We start from the raw sequence: 24,266 nt of genomic DNA, 5'->3' as shown, positions 1-24,266 counted from the left end.
ACTTCTTTTAAACATGTTGAAAGGATACCAACTAGCTAGCATTCACCACCATCTGTTTTGAAATTATATTTCTTTTTGTAGTCCAAGATTTCATTTGTTTTCTCTTTTGTGAATGGGATTCAATAGATGATTCATATATAGCTCTAGTTTCTGCTAAAATAAGCCAGTTCTATTCATAAAGTGAAGTCTTCCTTTCCTGCATTGTAGTGGATGTTGTCATTTGTTCTGGTATACAGGATTTGAAGGCCCTTTGTGTGTTTGGGAGTCACCTTGGTGTGAGGTAAAGACTATCACTCTTATAGCTGCTGATAATATAGAGGCAGTGGTGGGTAGCTATACAATTCCTGTTGCAAAACTGGTACCTGTGCTGGAAGCAAATAATATTGAGTTCTTAGTGGAGAAGAGGCAGGGGTAAAATCATGGCATTGATGATGATCTTCTTATCAGACCACCTGTGTGGATGCCCTTTTTACCCCACATAAGTTCCAACTCTTCATTCCAATACACCCCCTACATGTGGACAGTTTGACCCTACTGGAAATCCTCCAACCCACATCAGGTTACTCCCCCACGTGGGTGGTCTCCTAAGTCTTGCTTGAGCTCTGATTCCCCATGCTGGACCAGCCCGTTATGTTGATGACTTCCTCACCCTGCATTCTTACACTCCACACCATACTGCCCCTTCTTGAAGATACCTTCCTCAGCCTGCTGAGACTCTGACTCCCTACACCAGGCCGCTTCCCTGTGTGAACTCCCTCCTCACTCTGCCCGGGCTTTGACTCCCTACACTAGATTGTTCTTCTATGAGGTGTGCTCCTCAACCAATCTGCGTTCTGACATCCCAGTCTGGGTTCTTGCCTCCCCCATTCCATCAGTGCACTGCCTATATTGTTCTGCCCACCTAATGACTTCAGAACTGAACTGTTAGGAAAGAAAGCAGATGAGAAGAGGAAGAGTCTCAATATCATCTTAATAAACTCCTTTTGTGTTTAACAGACAAGAGTTAGTTTCAAACCCCCCCCCCCCGAGACAAAACTGAACAGCACCTGTGCAGTTAATTTTTCAAATGAAAATGTAGAACTTTATATTTACTTTTATTAAATTTCACCCTATTAGTTTTGACCTATCATTTCAATATGTTCTGATCTTCTTGAGCTTAACATTTAACATTATAAATCGTCCTTTGTAAATTTCTGACAACTAAAAATTGCCTAAGCGTCATTTATTTTTGTCAAAGCTTTGATTAAGAAAGCTTAGAAAGACAGCACTAGAGAACAAAGCTCTGGACGACACAACATGAGACAACATATAGACTGGCAAGGTCCAGTGATCAAACTTTATTTCATCTTCCCATAAAGATATATTAGAAAGTCTGTCAAATAAGCTTGAAGAGATAAAGAGTGCTTGCTTATTGATTTTTGTCTTATACTAATACTGAATACTGAGTGAATGAATGAATTAGCAGTTTGTCTCTCCAGGAAGTAGGCTATGGTAGAAAAAGTACTATATTGAGCTCTGCCCATAACTAGCTGTAACTCTCAAATCCTGAACCTTCAATAAAATAAGGCGATTATTAAGATCTCTAAAATTCTCTGTGATCCTCTGTTAATTTAGTTTTTGTTTCTATAAATTCTTGACAGGTAATAAAACTACTCTAAAAAGTGGTCTTTAATTCAATTGTTTATTAATTTACACTGGATTTAATTCTTAGTTTCTACTATAGAGATTTTCTTTTCTTAGTATAGTGTCTGTCAGAGAATAGCTTTCCTAGTATGATGATGTGAGGGCAATAGGAACTATTTTTCTCTCAGCTTCACTGGCATATGATTTTCCTCCCTTGAGATTTTCTTTCTTTGTTATCTGTCGCCTCCACTTCTATTCCTACTCTCACTGTTTAACTAGCTCCACAACTAGTCCAGAAAGGGGCCTGCCACATGACAGAAACTAGCGATGGCAAAGAGGAAGAAAAGGGAGGAGATGAATCTAGTAGATATCAATTAGTCTTTTCTATTCCTGTCTTCTGTTGCTTGCTGTGAAGCCATATTGGTCTTTATAAAGACTTCAATCCCAGTGTCTTGCTAACTGCTACTCCTTCCACCTATAACCCATCTTGTAATTATGGACAGACAAAAACATAAAGAGGGGAGAGCCTTTTTACTACATCTCTGGTTCCCTTTATCCTTTCCTTTGTTTTTAAAAACTCTGCCTGGTAGTTTTATTTTATTGAAACGTAATTGATTATACATATTTGTGGGATACTGAGTTGAATATCAATACCTGTGTAAAATATGTGGTGATCAAATCAGGATAATTAGTATATTCATCATTACACAATGTAATCATTCTTTGTGACCCTTTATCAATTTCTTGCTAACCCTTCTCCCCCCACCCCTTTCTCACCTCTGGTAACTTCAGTTCTGTTCTTTCTTTTTGAAAGTTCAATTAATTATTATGACTGAGGTACCTTTCCTTGTCTTTACTTATTTGTTTATTTTTTTAGCTCCCACTTATGAGTGAGGACATGCAGTATTTATCTTTCTGTGCCTGGCTTATTTTACTTAACATAATTTTCTCCAAGTTCATCCATGTTGCTGCAAATGGCAGAATTTCATTCTTTTTTTATGGCAGGGTGGTATTCCATTGTGTATATATACACACATTTTCCTTATCCAGTTGTCTGTCAATGGACATTTGGGTTGGTTCCAACTCTTGACTATTGCAAATAGAGCTGCGATAAACAAAGGAGTGCAGGTATCCCTTCTACATGATGATTTCCATTCCCTTGGGTATATACTCAGCAGTGGAATTGCTGGATTGTATTTGGCCTGGTAATTTTAAAACAAAGTCTCCACTCCTACTATCTGCCATACAGAAAAAGAAGTCTCTGTTTTCCACTGAAGCAGAGAAATGTGTCCCTGTCTAAAAATATCTCCACACAGTTTTTGGTTCTTACTACTAGGATACTGTTAGTATTACAGGCACATTATAAGTTAGATACGCCCTTCTGGTTCTGACCAAAGTGGTTATTGCCACATATAAAATCAATTTAATTGATTTATGAAGTTTTTAATTTTTTTTAACAGATTACAGTTACAAATTAACTTTTGAAATATAAACTATTTATAATTCAGTGTCTAGTTATGCAACCATGATGAGCAGTTTTCGTATTTTAAGTCACACTAAAACAGTAATGAGTTTCTTCATCTATAAATGTGTTTGGAAAGACCAATGCTATATTAATTAAAATGTTTCCAATATAAACAATATTTATTGAAAACAATTTGAAAAAAGATGTACAAATAAATCTAAGATGTGTGCTCTATTAGAAACTTAACATTCTATGAGGAATATAGTATAAAAATGAAATTATTTCCATGAAAACCTAATTGGTAACTAAAGATATGCAAGGTTTCCTATATTGCTTATAAATTCTGCTGCCTGGTTTCTTTTAAGCCCAGAATATGTGGACTCTTCCTATTTGTGAAGTTACCTTAACTGCTATACAAATGATTTAAATTAACTTAGATAAATTTCTAACTCCAAAACATACGAAGGTACTTCAAAAAGTTCATGGAAAGATTCGTATTATCTTTCAATTCTGTTTTTGAACTTTTTGAAGTACCCTCATATAGGGTTTAAATGGCAGGCTAAAGGTCTATCTCTTCTTTAATTAAATAGATTAGACAGCTTAGGTAAAATGGGGGAAGAGAGGACAGTCTTGTTTCATACCAATTGTCTTGGAGTAACTGCTGGGGTCCTTTCACTTTCAAAGATATCTCAGTTTGGATGATGATCACCCTACCTCTAACAAACTCTTTTTAAATTAAAGCAACAACTATTAGATACCTGTATTAGTCTGTTTCTGTTGCTCATAATAGAATACTTGAAACTGGGTGATTTATAAAGAAAGTAAAATTTACTGTTTACAGTTCTGAGACTGGGAAGTCCAAAGTCCAGGGAATACATCTGGTGAGAGCATTGGTGGTGGTGACAGTGACAGCAGAGTATCACATTGTGAAAATGGTGGTGCAGAGAGTCTAACCTCTTCATTCACTCTCCTTTTAAAGCCCTCCAAACCACACCTCTGACCACCATTATTAATCTGTTCATTACAGCATGGCCCTATAATCTAATCACCTCTTCGAGGACCCACCTTTCAGTTACCATAATAGGATTTACCACCCTCAACAGTTACAGTGGGGATTAAGTTTGGGGGGGACATTCAACTCAAGGCATTATGCCTCTGCCTCCCCACCCCCGCTGCCAAAGCTCATGTCCTTTTCACATACAAATACATTAATTTCATCTCCAAAGTCTTAACTTGTTTCAGCTCAAAAAGTCCAAAGTCTCAAACTCCCATCTGTTAAGTCAAAACAAGTTATCTACTTCCAAGACACAACGGTGCGAAAAGCATAGGGCACATAGTCCCATTGGAAAAGGGAGAAATAGGCCAAAAGAAAGGGGTAACAGGTCTGAAACAAGTCCGAAACCCAGCAGGGCAGGCATCAGATCTCAAAGCTGGTGAAACATGTACCTCAACTCCATGTTCAGTGTCCTCTGCACAGTAGTGTGAGGGTTGGGCCCCCAAGTCCTCAGGCAGCTCTGCTCCTATGGCTTTCCTGGTCTCAGGCCACACTTCAGCTGTCACACACTGGTGTTCCACTCTGGTAGCTCCACAGGTCTGGGGTCTCTATGGCGGTCCTGCTCCTACAGCTCCAGTAGGCATGACTCTGGTGGGATTTCTCTGCTGCGACTCCAACCCCAGAGTTTCCACTTGGCATTGCTCTAGTGAAGGCTGTCTGCAGTGACTCTGCCCCTGTGACAGGTCTCTTCCTGGGCCCCCAGACTTTTCCATACAGCCTTTGAAATTGGGGTGGAGACTCCCAAACCTTCACAGCTAGGCATTCTGCAGAGCCTGCAGAACTAACACCAAGGCTTCCAGACTATCTTTCGAAGCTGTGGGTCCAGCCATACCTGGGGCTAATTTAGCCAAGGCTAGAGCAGCAGGGGTGTGGGAAGCAGCACCTCAAGATGGTCCTGGGCAGTGAGCCCATGGAGGGTGCCTCAGGCTTGTTCCCCAAGACGATTTTGTCTCCCTAGGCCTTTGGGCCTGAAATGGAAGGGTTGGACCCTGAGGCTTCTGCAATGCCTTCAGGGCCTTTTCCCCTTTCTCTTGATAATCCTTTTCTTTTGTACTAATTTTCCTGGCACCATTACATTTTTTTTCTGAAAATGCTCTCTGCTTATCTACCACATGTCCAGGCTGCAAATTTTCCAAATTGTTACGCTCTGCTTTGCTTTTCTGGCTTTACATCATGACTTTTCTGTCATAACTCAGCATGGGCTATTGCAAGTAGCCATGCAGCTTTCTAAATGCTTTGCTGCTTAGAAATTTCTTCCGCCAAATACTCTGGTTCACAACTCTTAAATTTCACCTTCCACAAAGTCCTATGGCATGGACACAATGCAGCCAAGTTTCTTGCTAGTTCATAGCAAGGGTCAGTTTTGTCCCAGTTTCTAAAAAGCTCCTTCTCATTTATATTTGAGATCTTCTCAGAATGGCCTTTACTGTCTATGTTTATATCAACATTCTGCTCACCACTATTCAATCAGTTTCTAAAACATTCCAAACTTTCCCTGGTTTTCTTGTCTTCTAAACTTTCACCAGTATCTAGGCTTTTTCTAGCCTGTTCCTCCATATTCCTCCAGCCTTTCCTTTACACCCAGTTTCAAAGCCATTTCCACATTTTCAAGTATTTCTTATAAGCAACACCCCACTTCTCTGGTACCAATTTTCTGTGCTAATCCACTTCTGTTGCTTATAGCAAAATATCTGGAACTGGGTGATTTATAAAGAAAACAAAATTTATTGCTCACAGTTTCTGAGGCTGGGAAGTCCAAAGTCCAGGCAACACATCAGGTGAGAGCCTTGGTGGTAGTGACAGTGACAGCAGAGTATCACATTACGAAAATGGTGGAGCAGAGGAGACTAACCTCTTCATTCACTCTCCTTTTAAAGCCCTCCAAACTACGCCCCTGACCACCATTATTAATCCATTCATTACAGAATGGTTCCCCAATCTTATCACCTCTAAGGCCCCACTTTTCAATTACCATAATAGGATTTCCCACCCTCAACAATTAACAGTGGAAATTAAGTTTCTAATATGTGGACTTTGGGGTACAAAATTCAAGCAACCCAAGGCAATACCCAATATACAGAAGGTAAAGAACTGAAGTGGAAACAAAGAAATGTAGTCTGTCCTCAAAGTGCTTAGACTTTAGTTGGAGAGACTGAATAAACATTTCAAGTAAAACAAAATTTAAATAACTTAAAAAATATAACTAGAAGAATTATTACAAGACAGCATATACTTATTTGGCAAATGAATGGCACAACAATTGGTATTATGGGATTTCAGAGGAGACGGGGATTACTTTACATTAACAATAACCCCACAGCGTTCAGAGTGCATTACATGCATATTAGTTAATCCTCACAATTATCCTATGAAGTGTACTATTATTGATGGAGATGGAAATTTCACTGATGAGAAATGTACTTACATAGGTTAAGTAACATATGCAAGATCATATGGCTAGTAAGTGGCAGAGTTGGGATATAAACCTAGGTTCTCTAATTCTAAAGCCAGTGACCTTTTTATTGCTCTCATTTTCATATATATAACAGTGGTTCTCAAATAGGGGTAATTTCGCTCCCTAGGGGATATTTGGTGATGTCTGGAGACGTTTCTGTTTGTCACAAATGAGAGGAGTGGCTAGTGGGTAGAGGCCAGGGATTCTGCTAAATATCCTACAATTCACAGAACATCCCCCACAGCAAAGAATTATCCAGTGCAAAATAACATCCCTAAGGGATACTTACTAAAGAAAGACTTTACAAAAAACTTGTTAAAGGTAAGACCTGAGCTCAATCTTGAAACATTGATAGGATTTGGATAGGCTGGGGGTGAGAGTGGTGGTGGTGGTAAGAGTGAATTCTAAATAAAGCAAACAGTAGAGACATCACAAAACAGGTTCAAGAGAGTAAATAAGCCAATTAGAAATACTGAAGGGAAGCAATATTGAAGGGGAAGTTGGAACAAGATTAGAAAGTTGAAATGATCTTTTTGAAAGAGTAAGGAATCTAGAACAGATTCATTGAAGATTTCTGAGCAGGAAATTGACATGAACACTATAATATTATAGTGAGATTAATCAAGAAACCAGGGCAAAAAGATTAGTTAGAATGCTACTGCAATAGTTAAACAATAATGTATTAAGAATCTGTGCTTTTATGTGTGGTGGAAGTGAGAAAGAAAAAAAGAAACCATAATCATACAGGTACATACACACGTGCACACACAGAGACATATAATAGTACATATAATACTATAGTACATATTATATCATACATATAGTATGATACTATTATGTATCATAAATTTTTGTCTTAAACTATTATTATCGATTACCATTCTTACCTGTAATGCACTGGAACTGTCCATCTTCTCTTCTTATTGTAAATGCTTCTCCTGGGTTAACTTGTACCAGAATAACCTTAAAATGAGGGGAAGGAGTGTTAATCAAAACAGAAAAAAAGCAAATCAGTACATAAAAATATTAAATGTTCAATTAAGAGAGCAGATGTGAGCTATTCAACTGTATGAAACTGGAAAGCAAAATGGGGATTACAATTTTATAATATGGATTTATTAAAAAAGTATTACTTCACTTTTCAGGAGGTTAGACTTAAGCCAAAAGTAAAGAGAACAAAAAAAGATGACAGTAGCAAATTTTTATGAGTCAGTAAAGTTCATTCTGAAACAAAAATGGAGACAAACCACAGAATATTTAGATCATCTACGTGAGTTCATCAGTTGCTAAGTACTGTGTTTTTCTAAAGACAAAATATAAGTTGACACAGCACGAGTTGAGCATACTTTAATTAATATGACGTCTTAAGTTATATCTGAGAATGTGTTAAATTAATCTCACCATTTCAAGTATTTTCTTTTCATTACAAAGTTAATACATATTAATTTTATGACATTTGAAAAAAAGAGAAAATTAGAAAACTGGAAAAAAAATCTGAAGATCTTCTACCTTAAGATAAACACTGTTAACATTCTGATAAATTTCTTAGTCTTGTTTTGCAGGATTGATTCCCCCAACTCCCCACAAATTCTAGATATAAGATACTCAATTCTGTATTATTTTTAGTTTGATTAAAAAAAACTTCCATGTTTTTACTCTAAGTATTCCATCAAATGACTACACCATAAACTACTTAACCATCTTCTTAATATAAGGAATTTAGGTAGTTTTCAATTTTTCCATTACTATGAACAATGCTGAAGGGAGTATTTTGGTACATAGTTTTTCCCTTATCTTTAATTAATATTGTTTCCTTATGGTAGATTCCCAGAAATGAAGTTCTGGTGCCTGTTGCTAAACTGCCTTTTAAAAGGGTTTTACTACTTCATGTTCCCTCTGATAGTCTATGAGAACACACTTTGACTACATTCTCTGAAACATTAGAAATTAGTTTTAAAATCTTTGCTGCCTTGACAGATAAAAGTAGGATATTACTACTGTATAAATTTGTACTTCTTTAATTATTATCTTTATGTTTGTTACTAGCTCTTTTGCAAGTTGCCTGTTTATGTCATCTTTCTCATTTATCTTTTGGGTTTTTAAGTGTTCCCAGTGGTTTGTACAAATTTTTTGTATATTAAAAATAATGACATTGTACTATATTATGTTGCAAATATTTTCTCATTTTGTCTTTTCCTTTTTCTTTATTTTCCTGTAGCCAATGTTATCCATTTTTTCCTTTGTGATATCTTCTATTGCTTCTGTATTTAACTTCATCTACAGCTGTGCTGTCCAATGAGTCACTAGCCAAGTGGCTATCAAGCACTTGAAATGTGGCTAGTCTTTGTGAAATACACAAAGGATTTCAAAGGCTTAGTACAAAAACATCTAACAATGTAAAATGCCTCGTTAATAATTTTATACTGATTACCTGTTAAAAATATTCTGGACATACTGCATTAAATAAAACATTACAATTAATTTTGCCTGTTTTTACTTTTTTAATGTGGCTGCTAAAATTTTTTAAATTACTTATGTGGCTTGCATTATATTTTACTGAACAATGCTGATCTAGAGGTTTGATAAAAACTAGTTTCTATTTTGTTTTAATTTTTATATAATTGCTTACATTTAGTTCTTGAATGCACCTAAAATTTATCTGGAAAAGATCCACAACTATTTTTTTCCCCAGAGAGCTAACCAATACAGTCTGCTAAATTTAAGATACCTCCTTTAGCAAACAATATACTCTTCTGGCCTATCTCCCTCATACTACTATCTGCTCTAGCTAAAGTAGCTTTGGAAATGTGTTTTATTTTAATAATTTCAAGCAGTGTAACTTTAGATTTCTGATGGTACACCTCAATTACCCCTCTTGTTCAAACATTTCTTTGATATTGACTGGTGAGAAGTACTATAACAAAAGTACAATGCTATCGGAGCATACAAGACTAAGTAAATTAGTCTATTATCTGAGCATGTGTAGGTACGTGTGCATGCATGTGCATGTGTTTAAATGTTTAATGGCTTTCTAGAGAATGTAAAATTTAAGCTAGGCAAGAAGAGTGTGAAGGCCTTTCAGACCCAGAGAAAAAAAGGTAAGTGCAAGACTCAAGGATTAGAAATGTCATGAATGGGGCCGAGCCCGTGGCGCACTCAGGAGAGTGCGGCACTGGGAGCCCAGCACCGCTCCCGCCGCGGGTTCGGATCCTATATAGGGATGACAGGTGTGCTCACAGCGCTCACTGGCTGAGCGCAGTGCGGCCGGTCTCAAAAAGGACAAAAAAAAAAAAAAAGAAATGTCATGAATGGGGCCGAGCCCGTGGCGCACTCAGGAGAGTGCGGCACTGGGAGCCCAGCACCGCTCCCGCCGCGGGTTCGGATCCTATATAGGGATGACAGGTGTGCTCACAGCGCTCACTGGCTGAGCGCAGTGCGGCCGGTCTCAAAAAGGACAAAAAAAAAAAAAAAGAAATGTCATGAATGGTTTATCATGTTCAATGAACCAAAGGAGCTCTGTAGTTCTATATGGCCAGAGCATGGTGGTAGGGGGTGGGGGAACAAAGGGAAAAGATGAAAAATACAGGGAGAAGTAGATGGGAACCAGGTTATGAATGGTCTTGTGAGCCATTTTAAGGGTAATGAAGGGTTTTACTTGAGAAGGGTTGTACCATGGGGGATTAACATGGCACAGCAGGGCAACTGGCTGCAGAAAGGCATATTAGGAGGCTAGTGCAGTCATCTAGATAAGTTTCTTTTAAAGTATTAACTTCTACTTTTTTTTTCAATTGTCTGAAATTCCTTTATTTACTTTTCCAAGTAAATAATTTTATATTTGATCCCCTTAAATTTTATCTGTCCTCTTCCATAACTTCTCCAAGCCATTATAAGTATTTTTAAAATTATTTATTAAGGAATTTAGGGAATATTATGTTGGGCTGCCACCGCTCCACTTGCTATAGCAATTGCTAGGGTGAAAGGAGGCCACACCAAATGGCAGCTGTGTAAGCTCCCCAGCCACATGGTCCACATGAGATGGCACCTAGAGGAAGTAAAGGGGGAATGTCACTGCTAGTTTCAGAAAACTTTTTATTGGTAGTTATGCTTTTCTGCGCTGGTGATCAGGGCATGATCAGTAGGTTAGATGTAGAAAAGTAAGGTACATGCACGCATGACCATGCTGCTGATTGGCTGTGTGTGTGGAAATTCCCGCTTGCTTGGCTATTATGTATGAGTGTTTGAGAAACAATAAACGGAACTGCTTGACGGAACCCCCGCCGCGTCTGAGTGTCCCTTTGCGGGCTGAATAGGCAGGCGGTGCACTCACCCACCTTCGGGGATCCTTCTTCGGCTTATGTCGCAGAGGGCAACTTATCTGGTCCTGCCTGGGGGGGATAGGGAGTCTGCTGGGGATCACTCGGTGGCCACCACCAGGGAAATCCGGAGCCCGGGCCTGGCTGACTGAGAGGGCACCCTGACAATATTACATTTTAGTTATATTTTTCTAAATTTTTGTAGTCTTCATTAATGTATGTACTGGGATATTTATAGATTTAATCAGTGACATTTACATTATCATACCCTTTTTGTGTTTTTCTTTTAACCAGTTTTGTTTTTATTTTTACTTTTTTCATACAACTTTTTGTGTTACTTTTTAATGTAGCATTTTTGTATACATATTTCCAGTAGTAGTTATTATATAATCATTATAAAGGCTAATCTGCCCTTTGGTGGTAGTCACCTTAACCCAAAACATGTTTTAAGCATATGTTTATCTATTATTCAAGAAGTAATGTAAATATTACTAGTACTGAATATTTAAATTCAGAAAACACTTAAATTGCTCACTAACTCTATGTATCTGTTCAAGATGCTTGAACTATTGGCGTTATTCAGATAATTGCTTTTATCAGTTGTCTTACTCATCCACTGTTGACACTAATAACTCAAACCAAACATTAGATGTTCCCAGCATTTGCACTAATGGATGGCAAAGGATAACCAGTAGAGTGCAGTCTTGAACATGTCACAAGGTCTATTGCTAGAAATGTGGGAAGTGAAAGAAACTGAGTAAAGAATCATACTAGAAAATTTTTACAAATACAGTAATTGGAACTGTCAGGTCTGAACTCTTTCTATTAAGTGATTGGGGGTTGGAAGATCAGCAATACATTTGAGATAAGTACAAATTTAAGAGCATGATTATTTGTTACTGTGAAATTTGAATATATTGAAGAATTTAGTTTTTAAAAAGTCCATTAAAGTACTACATAATCATTTTATGATAATGTATTTGTAAAATGTGCTCCATAATATACCTGTTTGCTAACAGAGACATCGATGATATAAACCACAAAATGATGGATAATTTACCAGGGTTCCTCACCCTTCACCCTGCTGAGAGTTATGTTGTTTACAAGATTTTTGTGGTCACTGAATTAGATAACACACATTAAGATGCTGTACTAATTCATTTATGACTATGCTGAAAACAGGTTTTTGGCATATTTTATTTCAGGTAAAATAACAAGTCTGTCATTTGTATTTCTCCCATCTCTCACTCTTCTCTCTGCTCATCACATTGTACTGTTATTTATAATGAGATGATGGAAAATTCCACTGTGTATGTGGCAGATGAATGTAAAATGGCATAGGAATCCAGATAACTTGAAGATATGTGAATTATACATTTTGGAGCTAGCCAAAAATCTGTTGATTATTTGCCAGAAACCTATGAGTGTCTTAGAATTTAGGCAGGCACTTTTATTCCAAGGTAGCCTGGATTTGATCTGTGATATTGGCAACAGTGAAGTGATTCTTAAACATATCTATCCAGGTTAACTTCTAAACACACATTTTCAATTTAGTCTTTTAAAAATAATCATCTCAATTGGTATTACCTCGTATAACTTGAATCCTGTAACTTACTTTCCCTGCCATACCATAAAGGCAGTTAGTTTTGCCTGTTTCGTTTACTACAGTATTCCTATTATCTAGAACAGACCCTCACATGTAATAAGACTTCAATAAATGTTCGTTGAATTAATGAATGAATTCCTCCCAGGCCTCATTGTTTAGCTGTTTATTCATAAGTCAAGGTGTTTGCTTTCATAGTGAGCTTTCATTCTAGTGGAGCAGAAACCACTCAATATAAAACTAACCAAATAATCGCACGAAATAATTTTACACAATGATAAATACTAGCTAAAAAATAAAATATATCAGTATGGTAGAAAATGCGAGAGGGGTATATATACATAGCAATTTGGTGGTCAGGGAATGTCTCTCTGAGGAGATGACATTTGAGATACTGGAGTAATAAGGAGCCAACCATGTGAAAACCTTGGGAAAAAGGCCATAATTTTAATATTTCCCTAAATGAAACTTACATCAAAAGATATTTATAATATGCACTTTAAAGCCATCTACTTGCACAAAGTCTCAAAGGTTTGAGAATCTCCTTAGGAGAAAAAAATTCCAGGCTGGAAAAGGTGACTACTTTTTTTCTTGCATTTTTTTCTCTTTATTATCTTTGATAACTCTGATTATTGTCACGACTATTTTATCATATTCCAGCATATCTTTGTTTTCTAATTAATTATTTCTGCTCTTATTTTTGTTTACTTCCTTTTACTTTCTTCAGAATAGCTCTGCCTTTTCTTGCTGATTTGGATATCTAATATATTAATTTTCCATCTTTTCTATTGAAAGTATTTAAAGGTCTATGTTTTTTCATAAATAAAAATTTGGCCCAAGGTTTTAATTTATGGTGTTCTGGTTACAGTTCATTTCTGTTCCTTTTCTATTTTTTGTTATTCCTTTTCTTGACCCATGAATTATTGTAACTTTTTAAAATTTGCAAACATTTTTAAGCTTTTAAAAAAATTATTGGGCTGAGCCTGTGGCGCACTCAGGAGAGTGCAGTGCTGGGAGCACAGCAGCGCTCCCGCCGCGGGTTCGGATCCTATATAGGGATGACCGGTGCACTCACTGGCTGAGCGCGGTGCAGCCAGTCTCAAAAAGGACAAAAAAAAAAAAAAAAAATTATTGATTTCTAACTTAAATGTACATAGAGGACATTTAATACTGATTTCTTTGAAATTTGTGACACTTGATTTATGGTGTTCTATGTGGCTCATTCTTGTAATATTTTGCTTCATTTCTATGTGTGCTTGTAAAGAATGTATATATTTTAGCTGTTAGGTACAATATTCTTCATGGCCATTAGATCAAGCTTATTAAAAGCATTGTTCAGATGGTCAGTATCTTGATTATTTTTTATCTGCTTGTTCTGTTATCACTGAGATAGGTATTGAAATAGCCTACCATAATAGTTTTTGGAATTTTCTCCTTGTAATATTTTTTTAAATCCAATTTTATGTTCTCTTTTTTTAAAAATAGGCAAACAGTCCATTTGTATATTTTATTAATATATTTGAATTTATTTCTAACTATTTATTTGATTTTTTCTATTCACCCTACTTTTCTGTGCTAGGTTTTTCTTTTTTCCTACTTCCTTTGAGGTAAGGGTCTTTTAGTGTTAAACTCTTTCAATTTTTGCCTGAAGTATTTTTATTTTGCTTTCTTTTTGAATGATAGTTTAGAAATACGAGTATAAATTTCTAGGTTGAAAGTTATTTTCTCGTAAGACTTTGAAAACATTAGTACACTGTATTTTACTGTGGCAGTTGAGAAATTTGCTGTTCTCACTGTTATTCCTTTTTAAGTAATATATATTTTTCTCTCTGGATGCTTTTAAGATCTTCACATTGTTTTTAATGTTGTGCAGCTACACTACAGTGTGTCTAGGAGTGGATTTTGATTTCTTTATTAATCTAGAGACTTATGCTTCCTGGTTTTGAGAATTCATTTCATTAGTCACCATGGAAAATGCTTAATTGTTATGTCTTTAAATGCTGCCTTTCCCTGTTCTCTGTTTTCTGTGTCTCTTAACTTCCTTTATATATTTTATATCTCTTTAGCTTTCCATGTAGCATTTTAGTATTTTTCTTTTGATTTGTTTTTCCAGTTCACCTACTTTCCACTAAGATATATTACACTGTTTAACTACTCCATTGTTTTGTTTGTTTTAACTTCAGTGACAATTGGTTCTTCTTAAATCTATATTCCGTTTTTTAAAAAATTTAATTTAATTTTATCAATATAAATGTGATTGATTTTTGTGTCCCTTTACCGAAACCTCCTGTCCCCCTCCCTTTCCCCCCCCTCCCATCAACCTCATATCTGTTTGCTTGTCTTAACAACTTCAAGGAATTGTGGTTGTTTTGTCTTCTTCCCACCCCCCCCATGTTTGTTTGTGTATTTATTTATTCATTTTTAGCTCCCACAGATAAGTGAGAACATGTGTTATTTCTCTGTCTGTGCCTGACTTGTTTCACTTCATATAATTTTCTCTAAGTCCATCCATGTTGTTGCAAATGGCAGTATTTCATTCTTTTTTATAGCATAGTAGTATTCCATTGTGTAGATATACCACATTTTCCGTATCCACTCATCCGATGATGGACATTTGGGCTGGTTCCAACTCTTGGCTATTGTAAATAGTGCTGCAATGAACACTGGAGTACAGGTATCCCTTTGACACAAAGATTTCCATTCCTCTGGGTATATTCCCAGTAGCAGAACAGCTGGGTCATATGGTAGATCTATCTGCAATTGTTTGAGGAACCTCCATACCATTTTCCATAAAGGCTGCACCATTTCGCAGTCCCACCAACAGTGTGTGAGTTCCTTTTTCTCCACAACCTTGCCAGCATTTATCATTCACAGTCTTTTGGATATTAGCCATCCTAACTGGAGTGAGATGATATCTCAGTGTGGTTTTGATCTGCATTTCCTGAATGCTTAGTGACGTTGAGCATTTTTTCATGTGTTTGTTGGCCATTCGTATATCTTCAAGAAATGCCTATTGCTCCTTTGCCAGTTTTTTAACTGGGTTACTTGTTTTTTTGCTATAAAGTTGTTTCAGTTCCTTGTATATTCTGGAAATTAATACTTTGTCAGATGTATATTTTGCAAATATTTTCTCCCACTCTGTTGGTTGTCTTTTAACTCTGTTAATTATTTCTTTTGCTGTGCAGAAGTTTTTTAGTTTGATATAATCCCATTTGTTTATTTTTCCTTTGGTTGCACATGCTTTTGGGGTCATATTCATGTAGTCTGTGCCCAGTCCTACTTCTTAGAGTTTCCCTGTTTTCTTTAAGAAGTTTTATTGTTTCAGGGTGTATATTTAATTCTTTAATCCATTTTGAGTTGATTTTGGTATATGGTGAGAGGTGTGGGTCTAGTTTCATTCTCCTGCATATGGATATCCAGTTATCCCAGCACCATTTCCTGAAGAGGCAGTCTCTTCCCCAGTGTATAGACTTAGTACCTTTGTCAAAGATCAGATGGCTGTAGGTATATGGGTTGATTTCCAGATTCTCTATTCTATTCCATTGATCCATGTGTCTGTTTCTATGCCAGTATCATGCTGTTTTGGTTATTATAGCTTTGTAGTATTGTTTAAAGTCAGGTAGTGTTATACCTCCAGCTTTATTTTTTTTGCTCAGAAATGCTTTGGCTATTTGTGGTCTTTTGTTATTCCATATAAATGTTAGGATAGTATTTTCCATTTCTAAGAGAAATGGCATTGGAATTTTGATGGAGATTGCATTGAATTTGTACATCACTTTGGGTAGTATGGACATTTTCACAATGTTGACTCTTCCAATCCAAGAGCATGAGATATCTTCCCATCTTCTTTGTCCTCTTTAATTAAGGATAGTATTTTCCATTTCTAAGAGAAATGGCATTGGAATTTTGATGGAGATTGCATTGAATTTGTACATCACTTTGGGTAGTATGGACATTTTCACAATGTTGACTCTTCCAATCCAAGAGCATGAGATATCTTCCCATCTTCTTTGTCCTCTTTAATTACTCTCAACAGTGGTTTGTAGTTCTCATTGTAGAGATTTTTCACATCCTTGGTTAACTTTATTCTTAAGTATTTTATTTTTTTGGTGGCTACTGTAAATGGACCAGCTTTCTTGATTTTGTTTTTCTGCATGTTCACTGCTGAAGTATAGAAATGCTACTGATTTTTGTCTGTTGATTTTGTATTCTGCAACTTTGCTGAAATCATTTATCAACTCTAAGAGTTTTTTGTAGAGGCTTTCCACTAAGATAAATTATGTTGTTTAACTAGTCCATTGTTTTGTTTAACTTCAGTGACAATTGGTTCTTCTTAGATCTATATTGTCTGTTTTACAGTTTCTTATTTTCTCATATTTTAAATTCCTTTTTATTTCTTCACACTTTAAAAAATTTTTAATATTTTAAGCATTTTTATTTCATTGTCTTTATCCAAAAACTTTATCATCTAATTTAAGGGGTCAGATTATCCTGTTTATTGTGTCTGTTTATTGATTTATGGTGGATAAGTTTTTATTATTTGTATTTTGGAATTATGTGTTTATCATCACATGATCTTTATCTGTGGAAATTCTCAGCAGCCTGACTTAAGGGTGTGCCTCTGCAAAAACATTTGTATTTGCTTTTGCCAGATACTCAGGCTTTATTAGACAGAAACTAACTTGGGGGGTAATTTTTCAACTTGGAGTTCCTAGATTATGTAGCTAACATAGATTTAATCCCCACATCTATCTGTTTGAAGGTAAGCCAGTGGTCTTAAGTTCTTGGGAAAGTCTTTTGCACAGACCAAGGCAAAGAAACTTTCTAATTTTCTTTAGTTGAGGGTAGAAATGTTCTAATTTATTCTTTCACTGGATATGTAGTCTTCAGGGGAACTGGCTTTCCAGGGAACATCACAGTCTAAACTCACTGCTTGGAACTATTGGCTATATCTCATATTCTGTAATGGTGTTTGAAGCTCAAGTCCTTTCGTTACCAAGCAATCAACCCTCCTCTTATGCCAGATGAACTCTCAGCTTCTACTTGCTGCTCTGATTTTTCATTTCCTCTTTGTTCTTAGCCCTTTTTTACAAGCCCATAAGTTTATCTTATACCCTGTAGTTTTGGTTGTTTTGTGTAGGATGATTTTTAGGATATTTAATATTCATGTTGCCATTAACAGGAGTCCCCAAATAGCTCACTAACATATGTTCTAACATTTTTAATGGATTGATTTTCCACTTTCTTTAGTGTACAAATGGATTTTTTTTATATAACAAAACTTTTGTTCTGAAAACAGTATCAGACTAAGCATATATGTTATCTTGGCTTTCAAGAATTAAAACAGCTTATTGAAAACCTGGTGACTAGTCTATTCCATTTTGTTTTAGTTAACTAGCATAGTTTCTGATTTTTTTAGTTAACTAGCATACTTTCAGCTCTCTGCATTCTCTGAAAAATAAAAAGAAACATGGAGTTTTGGGAAAATAGCATTTTTCCTAAATACAAGTGCTATGGGCTGAATTATATCCCCTTAAAGTTTATACGTTGAAGCCCTAACCCTCAGGACCTCAGAATGTGACTGTATTTGAAGATAGGGCCTTTAATGAGGTAATGAAGGTAAAATGAGGTCATAGAGGTGGGCCCTAATCCAATGACTGGTGTCACTCATATGTAGGAGCTAAAAAAAAAACAAAAACAAAAGGTGACCTTATAGAAGTAGAGACTAGAACTGTAGTTATTAGAGGATGGGAAGGGAAGAGGTAAGGGGGTATAGGGACAGGTTGGTTAATGAATACAAAATTAAAGCTAGACAAGAAAAATAGGTTTTAATGATCTACCATAGTACTAGACATCTATAATTAACAATAATCTATCGTATGTTCTCACATGGCTAGAAAAGAGGAGCTCAAATGCTCTCATCACAAAGAAATGATCATTTTAGTGTTGATGAATATGCTAATTACCCTGAATTGATCATCACACTGTATATATCTACTGAAACATAATTCTGTACCCCATAATACAGACAATTAATAAATGTCAACTAAAAATAAATATTTTTAAAAACTTTATCAGATGAGAAGATGTGCCAGATGGAAGGGAAGACATCTTATAATCATCCTGGAACTTTTTCAAAATACTGTGTATTTAGGTCCCTTCTGGAGGGTGAGGAGTCTAGTATTTTTTTCCCCTAACCTGAATTCCGGGGAAACAATCAGTCTTTGTAATGCAATTACTCATAAATTTCTAGATGTCAGTCAGAAAAACTGTATTATTTATTGCTCTAGAAAGTGTCACTACTTTAAGTCCGAAAGGACTTTGTGAATGATATAAAGTTAGTGCTAATATTTTAGAATCTATAAAGGAAAAAAGAGTAATAACCCAAGCCATTATAAGTAATTTGTTCTGTACAGTTAACAAAAATTTAACTTTTTGAATTAAGGATTTAAATTGTTTACTTTGAGAGATATTATCTAATTATAAAGTATTTAAGGATTTTTATTGTTTTTTGGAGGCTGGTAGGTACAAGGATCTGAACTCTTGACTCTGGTGTTATAATACCGCACTCCAATCAACTGAGGTAACTGGCCAGCCTTATTTTAAAGTCAGAAAATTGGAAATCAGAAAAATGCTCATAAAGTGATTTTTTTTTCAGAATGATAAAACTTATTATTTTTTATTTTCTGTTTTATATATTTTTTTATAGTCCATTGTCTTATTTTATATATTTCTGATAACATATGCAAATAACTCAGTGTTTTCCTTTTAGATTTTGGTATTAAATCTTATTTTTTTATCTATTTATCAATCGTTATACAATGTAATCAATTTTCGTGGCCCTTTCCCTCCTCCCTTTTACACCCCCGGCAACCTCAGTTCTGTTCTCTTAAAAAGTTCAACAAACTACTGTGATTGTTGTATCTTTCTTGTTTATTTGTTTATTTATTTATTTATTTTCATTAGCACCCACATGTAAGTGAGAACATGCGTTATTTCTCTTTCTGTGCCTGGCTTATTTCACTTAACATAATTTTCTCTAAGTTCATCCATGTTGCTGCGAATGGTAGAACCTCATTCTTTTTTTATAGTAGAGTAGTATTCCATTGTGTAAATATACCGCATTTTCCTTATCCACTCGTCTGATGATGGGCATTTCAGTTGACTCTGACTTTTAGCTATTGTAAATAGAGCTGCAATAAACATGAGAGTACAGATGTCCCTTCAACATGATTTCCATTCCTTTGGGTATACACCCAGCAGTGAGATAGCTGGGTACATTTTATATATATATATATACATACATACATACATACATATATATATATGATTTCTGGATTCTCTATTCTGTCCCATTGGTTTATATATTGCTTTGGCATATATATATATATATATATATATATGTATGTATATATATGTATATATATGTATATATGTGTGTGTGTATGTATGTATATATGTGTGTGTGTATGTATGTATATATGTGTGTGTGTGTATATATGTACATATGTGTATATGTGTATATATATATTTATATACACACAGTTGGCAGTTCTTTTTTTTTTTTTTTTTCCTTTTTGTCTTTTTTCGTGACCGGCAACGGATCGCAACCCTCAGTGTCGCGCCCATACCGGACCAGGACCGGCCACGGGATCGCAACCCTCGGTGTTGCTCCCGCCCCTCGCTCAGCCAGTGAGCGGCCGGTCTGTATGTGGGATCCGAACCCTCGGCGGGAGCGCCACCGCGCTTCCCAAGCGGCGCACTACAGCAGTGCGCCACTGGGCCGGCCCCCCAGTTGGCAGTTCTATCTGTAGTTGAGGAACCCCCATACCATCTTCCATAATGGCTACACCTTTTTACAGTCCCACCAACAGTGTAGGAGGGTTCCCCTTTCTCGGAATCCTTGCCAGCATTTGTTGTTCTCAGTCTTTTTGATAATAGCCAGCCTAACAGGAGTGATCTCAATGTGATTTTGATTTGCATTTCCTGGATTCTGAGTGATGTTGAGCAGTTTTTCATGTGTCTGTTGGCTATTCTTCTATCTTCCTTTGAGAAATGCCTATTCAACTCGTTTACCCAGTTTTTAATTAGGTTACTTGTTTTTTACTGTCAAGTTGTTTGAGTTCCTTGTATATTCTGGATATTAATCCTTTGTTGGATGCATATTTTGCAAATATTGTCTCCCACTCTGTTGGTTGTCTTTTTGCTCTGTTAATTGTTCTTTTGCTGTGCTGAAGCTTTTTAGTTTGATATAATTCCATCTGTTTATTTTTCCTTTTGTTTTCTGTGCTTTGGGGGTTGTATTCATAAAGTCTATGCCCAGTCCTACTTCCCAAAGTGTTTCCCCTAAGTTTTCTATTAGGAGTTTTGTAGTTTCAGGATGTATATTTAATACTTTTATCCATTTTGTGTTGATTTTGGTAATATGGCAAGAGATACTGGTCTAGTTTCATTCTTTTACATAAGAATGTCCAATTTTCCCAGCACCATTTATTAAAGAGGCAGTCTTTTCCACAGTATATTTTCTTGGTGCCTCTGTCGAAGATCAGATGGCTGTATGTATATGAGCTGATTTCTGGATTCTCTATTCTTCCCATTGGTCCATGTGTCTGTTTTTATGCCAGTATCATGCTGTTTTGCTTACTATAGCTTTGAAGTATAATTTGAAGTCAGGCAGTGTTATGCCTCTGGCTTTATTTTTTTGCTCAGGATTGCTTTGGCTTTTGGGGTCTTTTGTTGTTCCATATGAATGTTAAGATTGTTTTTTCCATTTCTGCGAAGTATGTCACTGGCATTTTGATAGGGATTGCACTGAATCTATAGATTACTTTGAGTAGTATGGACATTTCCACAATGTTAATTCTTCCAATCCAAGAGCATGGAATATCTTTCCATTTTCTTGTGTCCTCTTTAATTTCTCTCAACAGTGATTTGTATTTCTCATCACAGAAGTCACTCACATCCTTAGTTAAATATATTCCTAGGTATTTTACTTTTGTGGTGACTATTGTAAATGGGCTAGCTTTCTTGATTTCTTTTTCTGCTAGTTCACTGTTGGAGTATAAAAATGCTACTGATTTTTGCATGTTGTTTTTGTATCCTGCAACTCTGCTGAAATTGTTTATCAACTCTAAGAGTTTTTTTGTAGAGACTTTAGGCTTCTCAGTATATAGGATCATGTCATCTGCAAACACGGACAATTTGACTTTGTCTTTTCCAATCTGTATGCCCATTATTTCTTTCTCTTCCCTCATTGTTCGGGCTAGTACTTCTGATACTATGTTGAACAGGAGTGGCGAGAGTGGGCATCCTTTTTTCATTTCCATTCTAAGGGAAAAGCTTTCAACTTTTCCCCATTCAGGATGACACTGGCAGTGGGTTTGTCATATATGGCTTTAATTGTGCTGAGATACTTTCCCTCTGTACCTAGTTTGTTGAGAGTCTTTATCATAAAGGGATGTTGAATTTTGTCAAGTGCTTTTTCAACATCTATTGAGATAATCATATGGTTTTTGTATTTGATTTTCCTGATGTGGTGTATCCCATTTATTGATGTGCTAATATTTTATTGAAGATTTTTGCATCTATATTCATCAAAGATATTGGCCTGTAGTTTTCTTTTTTTGTTTTATCTTTGTGTGGTTTTGGTATCAGGGTGATGTTTGCCTCATAGAATGAGTTTGGGAGAATGGCCTCTGTTTTAATTTTTTGGAATAGTTTGAAGAGAATTGGTATTAACTCCTCTTTAAATGCCTGGTAGAATTCAGCAGTAAGGCCATCTGGTTCTGGACTTTTATTTGTTGGGAGACTACTTATTACAACTCCAATTGCTTTGATTGTTATTGGTCTGTTCAGGTTTTCTATGTCTTCCTGGTTCAGTTTTGATAGCTTGCATGTGTCCAGAAATTTTTCCATTTCCTCGGGGTTTTCAAATTTTTGATGTACAGTTGTTTACATCTGTCTCTAATGGTCTTTGTATTTTGTGGTATCAGTTATAATGTCTTTTTCATTTCTGATTTTTGTTATTTGTGCCTTCTCTCTTCTTTTTTTAGCTTAGCTAATGGCTTGTCTATTTCTCCTCAGAAAACCAACTTTTTGTTTCTTTGATCTTTTGTATTGTTCTTGGGTTTCTATTTCATTTAGTTCTGTTCTGATCTTAATTATTTCTTTCCATCTACTAACTTTGGGGTTGTATCATTCTTATTTTTCTAGTTCTTTGAGGTGAAGTATTAGGTTGTTTGCAATCTTTCTGTTCTTCTGATGAAAAGATTTATTGTGATAAATTTCCCTTTTAGTACTGCTTTTGCAGTAACCCACAGGTTTTGGTAGATGTGTAATTGTTTTATGAATTTTTTGATTTCCTGTTTAATTTCTTGTTGGACCCATATGTCACTCCATAAAATGTTGTTCATGTATTTATATAGCTTCCATAGTTTCATTTGTTATTGATTTCTAGTTTTAACCCATCATGGTTTGAAAAAATACATGAAATAATTTCAATTTTTAAAAACTTTTTGAGACTTGATTGTGACATAACATGTGGTCAATCCTGGAGAATGTTCCATGTGCTGATGAGAAGAATGTATATTCTGCAGTTGTTGGAGGAAATATTCTGTAGATGTTGGCCAAGTCCAATTGGTCTAAAGTGCTGTTTAGATCTTGTGTTTCTCTGCTGACTTTTTCGCCTAGATGATCTGTCCAATGTTGTCCTCTACTATTACGGTATTTGTCTCTATCTCTTTTTTTTTTTTATGTCTAATATTGTTTGCTTTACATATCTGGCTGCTCCAATGTTGGGTGCATATATATTTATGATTGTTATGTCTTCTTGCTGGATAGATCCCTTTGTTATTATGTAGTAGCTTTGTCTCTTTTTATAGTTTTTGGTTTAAATTCTATTTTATCCGGTATAAGAACAGCTACTCCTGCTTGTTTTTGGTTTCTATTTGCATGGTATATCTTTTCCCATCCTTTCACTTAATCTGTATGTCTTTAGAGGTTTTAGTTCAGTCGGTCAGTCTGTGTCTTCTGTGTGGGGGATTTAATCCTTTGCATTAAGAGTTATCATTCAAAGGTGTTGATTTACTCCTGGCATTTTACTGATTTTTGTTTGGATATTTTAAATATCTTTCATTCCTTTCTTCCCATTTTACTGTTTGTCTTCTCTGTTGGTTTCCTTAGGTATTCAGATAAAGTTCTTTTCTCTTTATCATTTGCATTTTTGTTTGACTGGTGGGTTTTGTTCTTTATTGTGTATTCATGGTCATGATGGTTGTTTTTCAGGTACCAGGTGCAGTACTCCCTTGAGGATTTCTTGGAGGGCTGGTAGTGTGGTGGTGAACTACAGCAGTTTTGTCTGCGAAATATACTATTCGTCCCTCATTTCTGAAGGATAGCCTTGCTGGGTATAGTATTCTTGGCAGGCAATTTTTATCTGTTAGTATTTTGAACATATCACCCCATTCTCTTCCGGCTGTTAGGATTTCTGATGAAAAGTCTGCTGTTAGTCTGATAGGGGCTCCCTTATAGGTGACTTGACACCTTCCTCTTGCTGCTTTTAGGATTCTTTGTCTTTGAACTTTGCCAGTTTGACTATAATGTGTCATGGAGATGACCTTTCTGGGTTGAATCTGTTTGAGGACCTTTAAGCCTCCTGCATCTTAATGCCCATTTCTCTCCCTATATCTGGGATGTTTCCCGTTATTGTTTCATTGAATATGTTTTTGATGTCTTTTCCTTTTTCTTCCCCTTCT

At 35.9% G+C, this 24,266-nt stretch overlaps 1 long non-coding RNA gene across 1 annotated transcript in view; it reads right to left on the bottom strand.

Moving 5' to 3' along the window:
• The window catches only part of LOC103604314, a 99,721-nt gene that overhangs the window by 12,630 nt on the left and 62,825 nt on the right, over positions 1 to 24,266 (bottom strand). The window contains exon 3 of the long non-coding RNA XR_551700.1: positions 7,485 to 7,560. This is a non-coding gene — a long non-coding RNA (uncharacterized LOC103604314). The remainder of the gene's footprint in view (positions 1 to 7,484; positions 7,561 to 24,266) is intronic.

Source organism: Galeopterus variegatus, unplaced genomic scaffold (genome assembly GCF_000696425.1).
Source record: "Galeopterus variegatus unplaced genomic scaffold, G_variegatus-3.0.2 Scaffold5082, whole genome shotgun sequence".
Classification (NCBI taxonomy): Eukaryota; Metazoa; Chordata; class Mammalia; order Dermoptera; family Cynocephalidae; genus Galeopterus; species Galeopterus variegatus.
Note: the sequence above shows the minus strand (reverse complement) of the source record. Positions and strands in the feature narration are given on the sequence as shown.